We start from the raw sequence: 12372 nt of genomic DNA on the forward strand, positions 1-12372 counted from the left end.
CACCCCATTCCAATATATCCTCACACTCCGATCCACATTCACCCCATTCCAATATTTCCTCACACTCCGATCTACAGTCATCCCATTCCAATATTCCCTCACACTCCTATCTACATAGGGCAGCACGGTAGCAGAAGTGGTTAGCACTGTGGCTTCACAGCGCCAGGATCGATTCCCCGCTGGGTCACTGTCTGTGCGGAGTCTGCACCTTCTCGTCGTGTCTGTGTGGGTTTCCTCCGGGTGCTCCGGTTTCCTCCCACAGTCCAAAGACGTGCAGGTTAGGTGGATTGGCCAAGCTAAATTGCCCTTAATGTCCAAAAGGTTAGGAGGATAGGGTGGAAGTGAGGGCTTAAGTGGGTTGGTGCAGACTCGATGGACCGAATGGCGTCCTTCAGCACTGTATGTTCTATGTACATCCTCCCTGTTCCAATATTTCCTCACACTCCTATCTACATTCACCTCATTCCAATATTTCCTGACACTCCCATCCACTTTCACCCTGTTCCAATATTTCCTCACTCTCCTATCCACATTCACCCCATTCCAATATTTCCTCACACTTCCATCTACATTCACCCCATTCCAATATTTCCTCACTCTCCTATCTACATTCTCCCATTCCAATATTTCCTCACACTCCTATCTACATTCCCATATTCCAATATTTCCTCAAACTCCTAACTCCATTATCCCCATTCCAATATTTACTCACACTCCTATCTACATTCCCACATTCCAATATTTCCTCACAATCCTATCTACATTCTCCCATTCCAATGTTTCCTCACTCTCCTATCTACATTCACCCATTCCAATACTCCCTCACACTCCTATCTACATTCTCCCCATTCCAATATTTCCTCACACTCCTATCTACATTCCCACATTCCAATATTTCCTCACACTCCTATCTACATTCTCCCATTCCAATGTTTCCTCACTCTCCTATCTACATTCTCCCATTCCAATACTCCCTCACACTCCTATCTACATTCTCCCCATTCCAATATTTCCTCACTCTCCTATCTACATTCTCCCATTCCAATACTCCCTCACACTTCTATCTACATTCTCCCTATTCCAATATTTCCTCACACTCCAATCTACATTCACCCCATTCCAATATTTCCTCACACACCTATCCCCATTCTCCCCATTCCAATATTTCCTCACACTCCTATCCACATTCTCCCCATTCCAATATTTCCTCACACTCCTATCCACATTCTCCCCATTCCAATATTTCCTCACACTCCTATCTATATTCTCCCCATTCCAATATTTCCTCACACTCCTATCTACATTCCCACATTCCAATATTTCCTGACACTCCTATCTACATTCCCGCATTCCAATACTCCCTCACACTCCTATCTACATTCACCCCATTCCAATATTTCCTCACACTCCTATCCACATTCACCCCATTCCAATATTTCCTCACACTCCTATCTACATTCACCCCATTCCAACACTCCTTCACGCTCGTATCTCCATTCTCCCCATTCCAATATTTCCTCACACACCTATCTACATTCCTACATTCCAATACTCCCTCACACTCCTATCTACATCCACCCCATTCCAATATTTCCTGACACTCCTATCTACATTCCCGCATTCCAATACTCCCTCACACTCCTATCTACATTCACCCCATTCCAATATTTCCTCACACTCCTATCCACATTCACCCCATTCCAATATTTCCTCACACTCCTATCTACATTCACCCCATTCCAACACTCCTTCACGCTCGTATCTCCATTCACCCCATTCCAATATTTCCTCACACTCCTATCCACATTCTCCCCATTCCAATATTTCCTCACTCTCCTATCTACATTTTCCCCATTCCAATACTCCCTCACACTCCTACCTACATTCACCCCATTCCAATATTTCCTGACACTGCTATCTACAGTCCCACATTCCACTACTCCCTCACACTCCTATCTCCATTCACCCCATTCCAATACTCCCTCACACTCCTCTCTACATTCTCCCCATTCCAATACTCCCTCATACTCCTATCTACATTCCCACATTCCAATATTCCCTCACACTCCTATCTACAATCCCACATTCCAATACTCCCTCACACTCCTATCTACATTCTCCCCATTCCAATACTCCCTCATACTCCTATCTACATTCCCACATTCCAATACTACCTCACGCTCCTATCTACATTCCCACATTCCAATACTCCCTCACACTCCTATCTACATTCACCCCATTCCAATATTTCCTCACTCTCCTATCCACATTCTCCCCATTCCAATATTTCCTCACTCTCCTATCTACATTCTCCCCATTGCAATACTCCCTCACACTCCTACCTACATTCACCCCATTCCAATATTTCCTGACACTGCTATCTACAGTCCCACATTCCAATACTCCCTCACACTCCTATCTCCATTCACCCCATTCCAATACTCCCTCACACTCCTCTCTACATTCTCCCCATTCCAATACTCCCTCATACTCCTATCTACATTCCCACATTCCAATACTCCCTCACACTCCTATCTACATTCCCACATTCCAATACTCCCTCACACTCCTACCTAAATTCACCCCATTCCAATATTTCCTCACTCTCCTACCTACATTCACCCCATTCCAATACTCCCTCACACTCCTATCTACATTCTCCCCATTCCAATTCTCCCTCACACTCCTACCTACATTCACCCCATTCCAATATTTCCTGACACTACTATCTAGAGTCCCACATTCCAATACTCCCTCACACTCCTATCTACATTCTCCCCATTCTAATATTTCCTCACTCTCCTATCGACATTCACCCCATTCCAATACTCCCTCACACTCCTATCTAAATTCACCCCATTCCAATACTCCCTCACACTCCTATCTACATTCACCCCATTCCAATACTCCCTCACACTCCTATCTAAATTCTCCCCATTCCAATACTCCCTCATACTCCTATCTACATTCACCCCATTCCAATACTCCTGCACACTCCTATCTACATTCACCCCATTCCAATATTTCCTCACTCTCCTATCTACATTCTCCCATTCCAATACTCCCTCACACTTCTATCTACATTCTCCCCATTCCAATATTTCCTCACACTCCTATCTACATTCACCCCATTCCAATATTGCCTCACACTCCTATCCATATTCTCCCCATTCCAATATTTCCTGACACTCCTATCTACATTCTCCCCATTCCAATATTTCCTCACTCTCCTTTCTACATTCTCCCATTCCAATACTCCCTCACACTCCTATCTATATTCTCCCCATTCCAATATTTCCTCACACTCCTATCTACATTCCCACATTCCAATACTCCCTCACACTCCGATCTACATTCTCCCCATTCCAATATTTCCTCACTCTCCTATCTACATTCTCCCATTCCAATACTCCCTCACACTCCTATCTACATTCACCCCAGTCCACTATTTCCTCACCCTACTATCTCCATTCACCCCATTCTACTATTTCCTCACACTCCTATCCACATTCTCCCCATTCCAATATTTCCTCACACTCCTATCCACATTCTCCCCATTCCAATATTTCCTCACACTCCTATCCACATTCTCCCCATTCCAATATTTCCTCACACTCCTATCTACATTCCCACATTCCAATATTTCCTCACACTCCTATCTACATTCTCCCCATTCCAATATTTCCTCACTCTCCTATCTACATTCTTCCATTCCAATACTCCCTCACACTCCTATCTACATTCTCCCCATTCCAATATTTCCTCACACTCCTATCTACATTCACCGCATTCCAATATTTCCTCACACTCCTATCCACATTCTCCCCATTCCAATATTTCCTCACACTCCAATCCACATTCTCCCCATTCCAATATTCCCTCACACTCCATTCTACATTCATCCCATTCCAATATTTCCTCACTCTCCTATCCACATTCTCCCCATTCCAATATTTCCTCACACTCCTATCTACATTCTCCCATTCCAATATTTCCACACACTCCTATCTACATTCTCCCATTCCAATATTTCCTCACTCTCCTATCTACATTCTCCACATTCCAATATTTCCTCACTCTCCTATCTACATTCTCCCATTCAAAATACTCCCTCACACTCCTATCTACATTCTCCCCATTCCAATATTTCCTCACACTCCTATCTACATTCCCACATTCCAATACTCCCTCACACTCCTATCTACATTCTCCCCATTCCAATATTTCCTCACTCTCCTATCTACATTCTCCCATTCCAATACTCCCTCACACTCCTATCTACATTCTCCCCATTCCAATATTTCCTCACACTCCTATCTACATTCTCCCCATTCCAATATTTCCTCACACTCCTATCCACATTCTCCCCATTCCAATATTTCCTCACACTCCTATCCACATTCTCCCCATTCCAATATTTCCTCACACTCCTATCTACATTCCCACATTCCAATACTCCCTCACACTCCTATCTACATTCTCCCCATTCCAATATTTCCTCACACTCCTATTTACATTCTCCCATTCCAATACTCCCTCACACTCCTATCTCCATTCTCCCCATTCCAATATTTCCTCACACTCCTATCTACATTCCCACATTCCAATATTTCCTCACACTCCTCTCTACATTCTCCCCATTCCAATATTTCCTCACTCTCCTATCTACATTCTCCCATTCCAATACTCCCTCACAATCCTATCTACATTCTCCCCATTCCAATATTTCCTCACACTCCTATCTACATTCACCCCATTCCAATATTTCCTCACACTCCTATCCACATTCTCCCCATTCCAATATTTCCTCACACTCCTAGCCACATTCTCCCCATTCCAATATTCCCTCACACTCCTATCTACATTCACCCCATTCCAATATTTCCTCACTCTCCTATCTACATTCTCCCCATTCCAAGATTTCCTCACACTCCTTTCTACATTCTCCCATTCCAATATTTCCTCACACTCCTATCTACATTCTCCCATTCCAATATTTCCTCACTCTCCTATCTACATTCTCCCATTCCAATATTTTCTCACACTCCTATCTACATTCACCCCATTCCAATACTCCCTCACATTCCTATCTACATTCTCCCCATTCCAATACTCCCTCATACTCCTATCTACATTCCCACATTCCAATACTCCCTCACACTCCTATCTACATTCCCACATTCCAATACTCCCTCACACTCCTATCTACATTCACCCCATTCCAATACTCCCTCACACTCCGATCTACATTCCCACATTCCAATATTTCCTCACACTCCTATCTACATTCACCCCATTCCAATATTTTCTCACTCTCCTATCTACATTCTCCCATTCCAATACTCCCTCACACTCCTATCTACATTCTCCCCATTCCAATATTTCCTCACACTCCTGTCTACATTCCCACATTTCAATACTCCCTCACACTCCTATCTACATTCTCCCCATTCCAATATTTCCTCACTCTCCTGTCTACATTCTCCCATTCCAATACTCCCTCACACTCCTATCTACATTCCCACATTCCAATATTTTCTCACACTCCTATCTACTTTCTCCCCATTCCAATATTCCCTCACACTCCTATCTACATTCACCCCATTCCAATATTTCCTCACACTCCTATCTACATTCTCCCATTCCAATATTTCCTCACTCTCCTATCTACATTCTCCTATTCCAATATTTTCTCACACTCCTATCTACATTCACCCCATTCCAATACTCCTTTGCACTCCTATCTACATTCCCTCATTCCAATACTCCCTCACACTCCTATCTACATTCTCCCCATTCCAATACACCCTCACACTCCTATCTACATACTCCCCATTCTAATACTCCCTCACACTCCTATCTACATTCTCCCCATTTCAATACTCCCTCATACTCCTATCTACATTCCCACATTCCAATACTCCCTCACACTCCTATCTACATTCACCCCATTCCAATATTTCCTCTCTCTCCTATCTACATTCACCCCATTACAATACTCCCTCACACTCCTATCTACATTCTCCCCATTCCAATACTCCCTCATACTCCTATCTACATTCCCACATTCCAATACTCCCTCACGCTCCTATCTACATTCCCACATTCCAATACTCCCTCACACTCCTATCTACATTCACCCCATTCCAATATTTCCTCACTCTCCTATCTACATTCACCCCATTCCAATACTCCCTCATACTCCTATCTACATTCTCCCCATTCCAATACTCCCTCATACTCCTATCTACATTCCCACATTCCAATACTCCCTCACACTCCTCTCTACATTCCCACATTGCAATACTCCCTCACACTCCTATCTACATTCATCCCATTCCAATATTTCCTCACTCTCCTATCTACAATCACCCCATTCCAATACTCCCTCACACTCCTATCGACATTCTCCCCATTCCAATACTCCCTCATACTCCTATCTACATTCCCACATTGCAATACTCCCTCACACTCCTATCTACATCCACCCCATTCCAATATTTCCTGACACTCCTATCTACATTCCCGCATTCCAATACTCCCTCACACTCCTATCTACATTCACCCCATTCCAATATTTCCTCACACTCCTATCCACATTCACCCCATTCTAATATTTCCTCACACTCCTATCTACATTCACCCCATTCCAACACTCCTTCACGCTCGTATCTCCATTCACCCCATTCCAATATTTCCTCACACTCCTATCCACATTCTCCCCATTCAAATATTTCCTCACTCTCCTATCTACATTTTCCCCATTCCAATACTCCCTCACACTCCTACCTACATTCACCCCATTCCAATATTTCCCTACACTGCTATCTACAGTCCCACATTCCACTACTCCCTCACACTCCTATCTACATTCACCCCATTCCAATATTTCCTCACTCTCCTATCTACATTCACCCCATTCCAATACTCCCTCATACTCCTATCTACATTCTCCCCATTCCAATACTCCCTCATACTCCTATCTACATTCCCACATTCCAATACTCCCTCACACTCCTCTCTACATTCCCACATTGCAATACTCCCTCACACTCCTATCTACATTCATCCCATTCCAATATTTCCTCACTCTCCTATCTACAATCACCCCATTCCAATACTCCCTCACACTCCTATCGACATTCTCCCCATTCCAATACTCCCTCATACTCCTATCTACATTCCCACATTGCAATACTCCCTCACACTCCTATCTACATCCACCCCATTCCAATATTTCCTGACACTCCTATCTACATTCCCGCATTCCAATACTCCCTCACACTCCTATCTACATTCACCCCATTCCAATATTTCCTCACACTCCTATCCACATTCACCCCATTCTAATATTTCCTCACACTCCTATCTACATTCACCCCATTCCAACACTCCTTCACGCTCGTATCTCCATTCACCCCATTCCAATATTTCCTCACACTCCTATCCACATTCTCCCCATTCAAATATTTCCTCACTCTCCTATCTACATTTTCCCCATTCCAATACTCCCTCACACTCCTACCTACATTCACCCCATTCCAATATTTCCCTACACTGCTATCTACAGTCCCACATTCCACTACTCCCTCACACTCCTATCTCCATTCACCCCATTCCAATACTCCCTCACACTCCTCTCTACATTCTCCCCATTCCAATACTCCCTCATACTCCTATCTACATTCCCACATTCCAATACTCCCTCACACTCCTATCTACAATCCCACATTCCAATACTCCCTCACATTCCTATCCACATTCACCCCATTCTAATATTTCCTCACACTCCTATCTACATTCACGCCATTCCAACACTCCTTCACGCTCGTATCTCCATTCACCCCATTCCAATATTTCCTCACACTCCTATCCACATTCTCCCCATTCAAATATTTCCTCACTCTCCTATCTACATTTTCCCCATTCCAATACTCCCTCACACTCCTACCTACATTCACCCCATTCCAATATTTCCCTACACTGCTATCTACAGTCCCACATTCCACTACTCCCTCACACTCCTATCTCCATTCACCCCATTCCAATACTCCCTCACACTCCTCTCTACATTCTCCCCATTCCAATACTCCCTCATACTCCTATCTACATTCCCACATTCCAATACTCCCTCACACTCCTATCTACAATCCCACATTCCAATACTCCCTCACACTCCTATCTACATTCACCCCATTCCAATATTTCCTCACTCTCCTATCCACATTCTCCCCATTCCAATATTTCCTCACTCTCCTATCTACATTCTCCTCATTGCAATACTCCCTCACACTCCTACCTACATTCACCCCATTCCAATATTTCCTGACACTGCTATCTACAGTCCCACATTCCAATACTCCCTCACACTCCTATCTCCATTCACCCCATTCCAATACTCCCTCACACTCCTCTCTACATTCTCCCCATTCCAATACTCCCTCATACTCCTATCTACATTCCCACATTCCAATACTCCCTCACACTCCTATCTACATTCCCACATTCCAATACTCCCTCACACTCCTACCTACATTCACCCCATTCCAATATTTCCTCACTCTCCTACCTACATTCACCCCATTCCAATACTCCCTTACACTCCTATCTACATTCTCCCCATTCCAATACTCCCTCACACTCCTACCTACATTCACCCCATTCCAATATTTCCTCACACTCCTATGCATATTCTCCCCATTCCAATATTTCCTCACACTCCTATCTACATTCTCCCCATTCCAATATTTCCTCACTCTCCTTTCTACATTCTCCCATTCCAATACTCCCTCACACTCCTATCTATATTCTCCCCATTCCAATATTTCCTCACACTCCTATCTACATTCCCACATTCCAATACTCCCTCACACTCCGGTCTACATTCTCCCCATTCCAATATTTCCTCACTCTCCTATCTACATTCTCCCATTCCAATACTCCCTCACACTCCTACCTACATTCACCCCATTCCACTATTTCCTCACCCTCCTATCTACATTCACCCCATTCTAATATTTCCTCACACTCCTATCCACATTCTCCCCATTCCAATATTTCCTCACACTCCTATCCACATTCTCCCCATTCCAATATTTCCTCACACTCCTATCCACATTCTCCCCATTCCAATATTTCCTCACACTCCTATCTACATTCCCACATTCCAATATTTCCTCACACTCCTATCTACATTCTCCCCATTCCAATATTTCCTCACTCTCCTATCTACATTCTTCCATTACAATACTCCCTCACACTCCTATCTACATTCTCCCCATTCCAATATTTCCTCACACTCCTATCTACATTCACCGCATTCCAATATTTCCTCACACTCCTATCCACATTCTCCCCATTCCAATATTTCCTCACACTCCAATCCACATTCTCCCCATTCCAATATTCCCTCACACTCCATTCTACATTCATCCCATTCCAATATTTCCTCACTCTCCTATCCACATTCTCCCCATTCCAATATTTCCTCACACTCCTATCTACATTCTCCCATTCCAATATTTCCTCACACTCCTATCTACATTCTCCCATTCCAATATTTCCTCACTCTCCTATCTACATTCTCCCCATTCCAATATTTCCTCACTCTCCCATCTACATTCTCCCATTCCAATACTCCCTCACACTCCTATCTACATTCTCCCCATTCCAATATTTCCTCACACTCCTATCTACATTCCCACATTCCAATACTCCCTCACACTCCTATCTACATTCTCCCCATTCCAATATTTCCTCACTCTCCTATCTACATTCTCCCATTCCAATACTCCCTCACACTCCTATCTACATTCTCCCCATTCCAATATTTCCTCACACTCCTATCTACATTCTCCCCATTCCAATATTTCCTCACACTCCTATCCACATTCTCCCCATTCCAATATTTCCTCACACTCCTATCCACATTCTCCCCATTCCAATATTTCCTCACACTCCTATCTACATTCCCACATTCCAATACTCCCTCACACTCCTATCTACATTCTCCCCATTCCAATATTTCCTCACACTCCTATTTACATTCTCCCATTCCAATACTCCCTCACACTCCTATCTCCATTCTCCCCATTCCAATATTTCCTCACACTCCTATCTACATTCCCACATTCCAATATTTCCTCACACTCCTCTCTACATTCTCCCCATTCCAATATTTCCTCACTCTCCTATCTACATTCTCCCATTCCAATACTCCCTCACAATCCTATCTACATTCTCCCCATTCCAATATTTCCTCACACTCCTATCTACATTCACCCCATTCCAATATTTCCTCACACTCCTATCCACATTCTCCCCATTCCAATATTTCCTCACACTCCTAGCCACATTCTCCCCATTCCAATATTCCCTCACACTCCTATCTACATTCACCCCATTCCAATATTTCCTGACTCTCCTATCTACATTCTCCCCATTCCAAGATTTCCTCACACTCCTATCTACATTCTCCCATTCCAATATTTCCTCACACTCCTATCTACATTCTCCCATTCCAATATTTCCTCACTCTCCTATCTACATTCTCCCATTCCAATATTTTCTCACACTCCTATCTACATTCACCCCATTCCAATACTCCCTCACATTCCTATCTACATTCTCCCCATTCCAATACTCCCTCATACTCCTATCTACATTCCCACATTCCAATACTCCCTCACACTCCTATCTACATTCCCACATTCCAATACTCCCTCACACTCCTATCTACATTCCCACATTCCAATATTTCCTCACACTCCTATCTACATTCACCCCATTCCAATATTTTCTCACTCTCCTATCTACATTCTCCCATTCCAATACTCCCTCACACTCCTATCTACATTCTCCCCATTCCAATATTTCCTCACACTCCTGTCTACATTCCCACATTTCAATACACCCTCACACTCCTATCTACATTCTCCCCATTCCAATATTTCCTCACTCTCCTATCTACATTCTCCCATTCCAATACTCCCTCACACTCCTATCTACATTCCCACATTCCAATATTTTCTCACACTCCTATCTACTTTCTCCCCATTCCAATATTCCCTCACACTCCTATCTACATTCACCCCATTCCAATATTTCCTCACACTCCTATCTACATTCTCCCATTCCAATATTTCCTCACTCTCCTATCTACATTCTCCTATTCCAATATTTTCTCACACTCCTATCTACATTCACCCCATTCCAATACTCCTTTGCACTCCTATCTACATTCCCTCATTCCAATACTCCCTCACACTCCTATCTACATTCTCCCCATTCCAATACACCCTCACACTCCTATCTACATACTCCCCATTCCAATACTCCCTCACACTCCTATCTACATTCATCCCATTCCAATATTTCCTCACTCTCCTATCTACAATCACCCCATTCCAATACTCCCTCACACTCCTATCGACATTCTCCCCATTCCAATACTCCCTCATACTCCTATCTACATTCCCACATTGCAATACTCCCTCACACTCCTATCTACATCCACCCCATTCCAATATTTCCTGACACTCCTATCTACATTCCCGCATTCCAATACTCCCTCACACTCCTATCTACATTCACCCCATTCCAATATTTCCTCACACTCCTATCCACATTCACCCCATTCTAATATTTCCTCACACTCCTATCTACATTCACCCCATTCCAACACTCCTTCACGCTCGTATCTCCATTCACCCCATTCCAATATTTCCTCACACTCCTATCCACATTCTCCCCATTCAAATATTTCCTCACTCTCCTATCTACATTTTCCCCATTCCAATACTCCCTCACACTCCTACCTACATTCACCCCATTCCAATATTTCCCTACACTGCTATCTACAGTCCCACATTCCACTACTCCCTCACACTCCTATCTCCATTCACCCCATTCCAATACTCCCTCACACTCCTCTCTACATTCTCCCCATTCCAATACTCCCTCATACTCCTATCTACATTCCCACATTCCAATACTCCCTCACACTCCTATCTACAATCCCACATTCCAATACTCCCTCACATTCCTATCCACATTCACCCCATTCTAATATTTCCTCACACTCCTATCTACATTCACGCCATTCCAACACTCCTTCACGCTCGTATCTCCATTCACCCCATTCCAATATTTCCTCACACTCCTATCCACATTCTCCCCATTCAAATATTTCCTCACTCTCCTATCTACATTTTCCCCATTCCAATACTCCCTCACACTCCTACCTACATTCACCCCATTCCAATATTTCCCTACACTGCTATCTACAGTCCCACATTCCACTACTCCCTCACACTCCTATCTCCATTCACCCCATTCCAATACTCCCTCACACTCCTCTCTACATTCTCCCCA

The sequence above is a fragment of the Scyliorhinus torazame genome, chromosome 9 (genome assembly GCF_047496885.1).
Source record: "Scyliorhinus torazame isolate Kashiwa2021f chromosome 9, sScyTor2.1, whole genome shotgun sequence".
Lineage (NCBI taxonomy): Eukaryota > Metazoa > Chordata > Chondrichthyes > Carcharhiniformes > Scyliorhinidae > Scyliorhinus > Scyliorhinus torazame.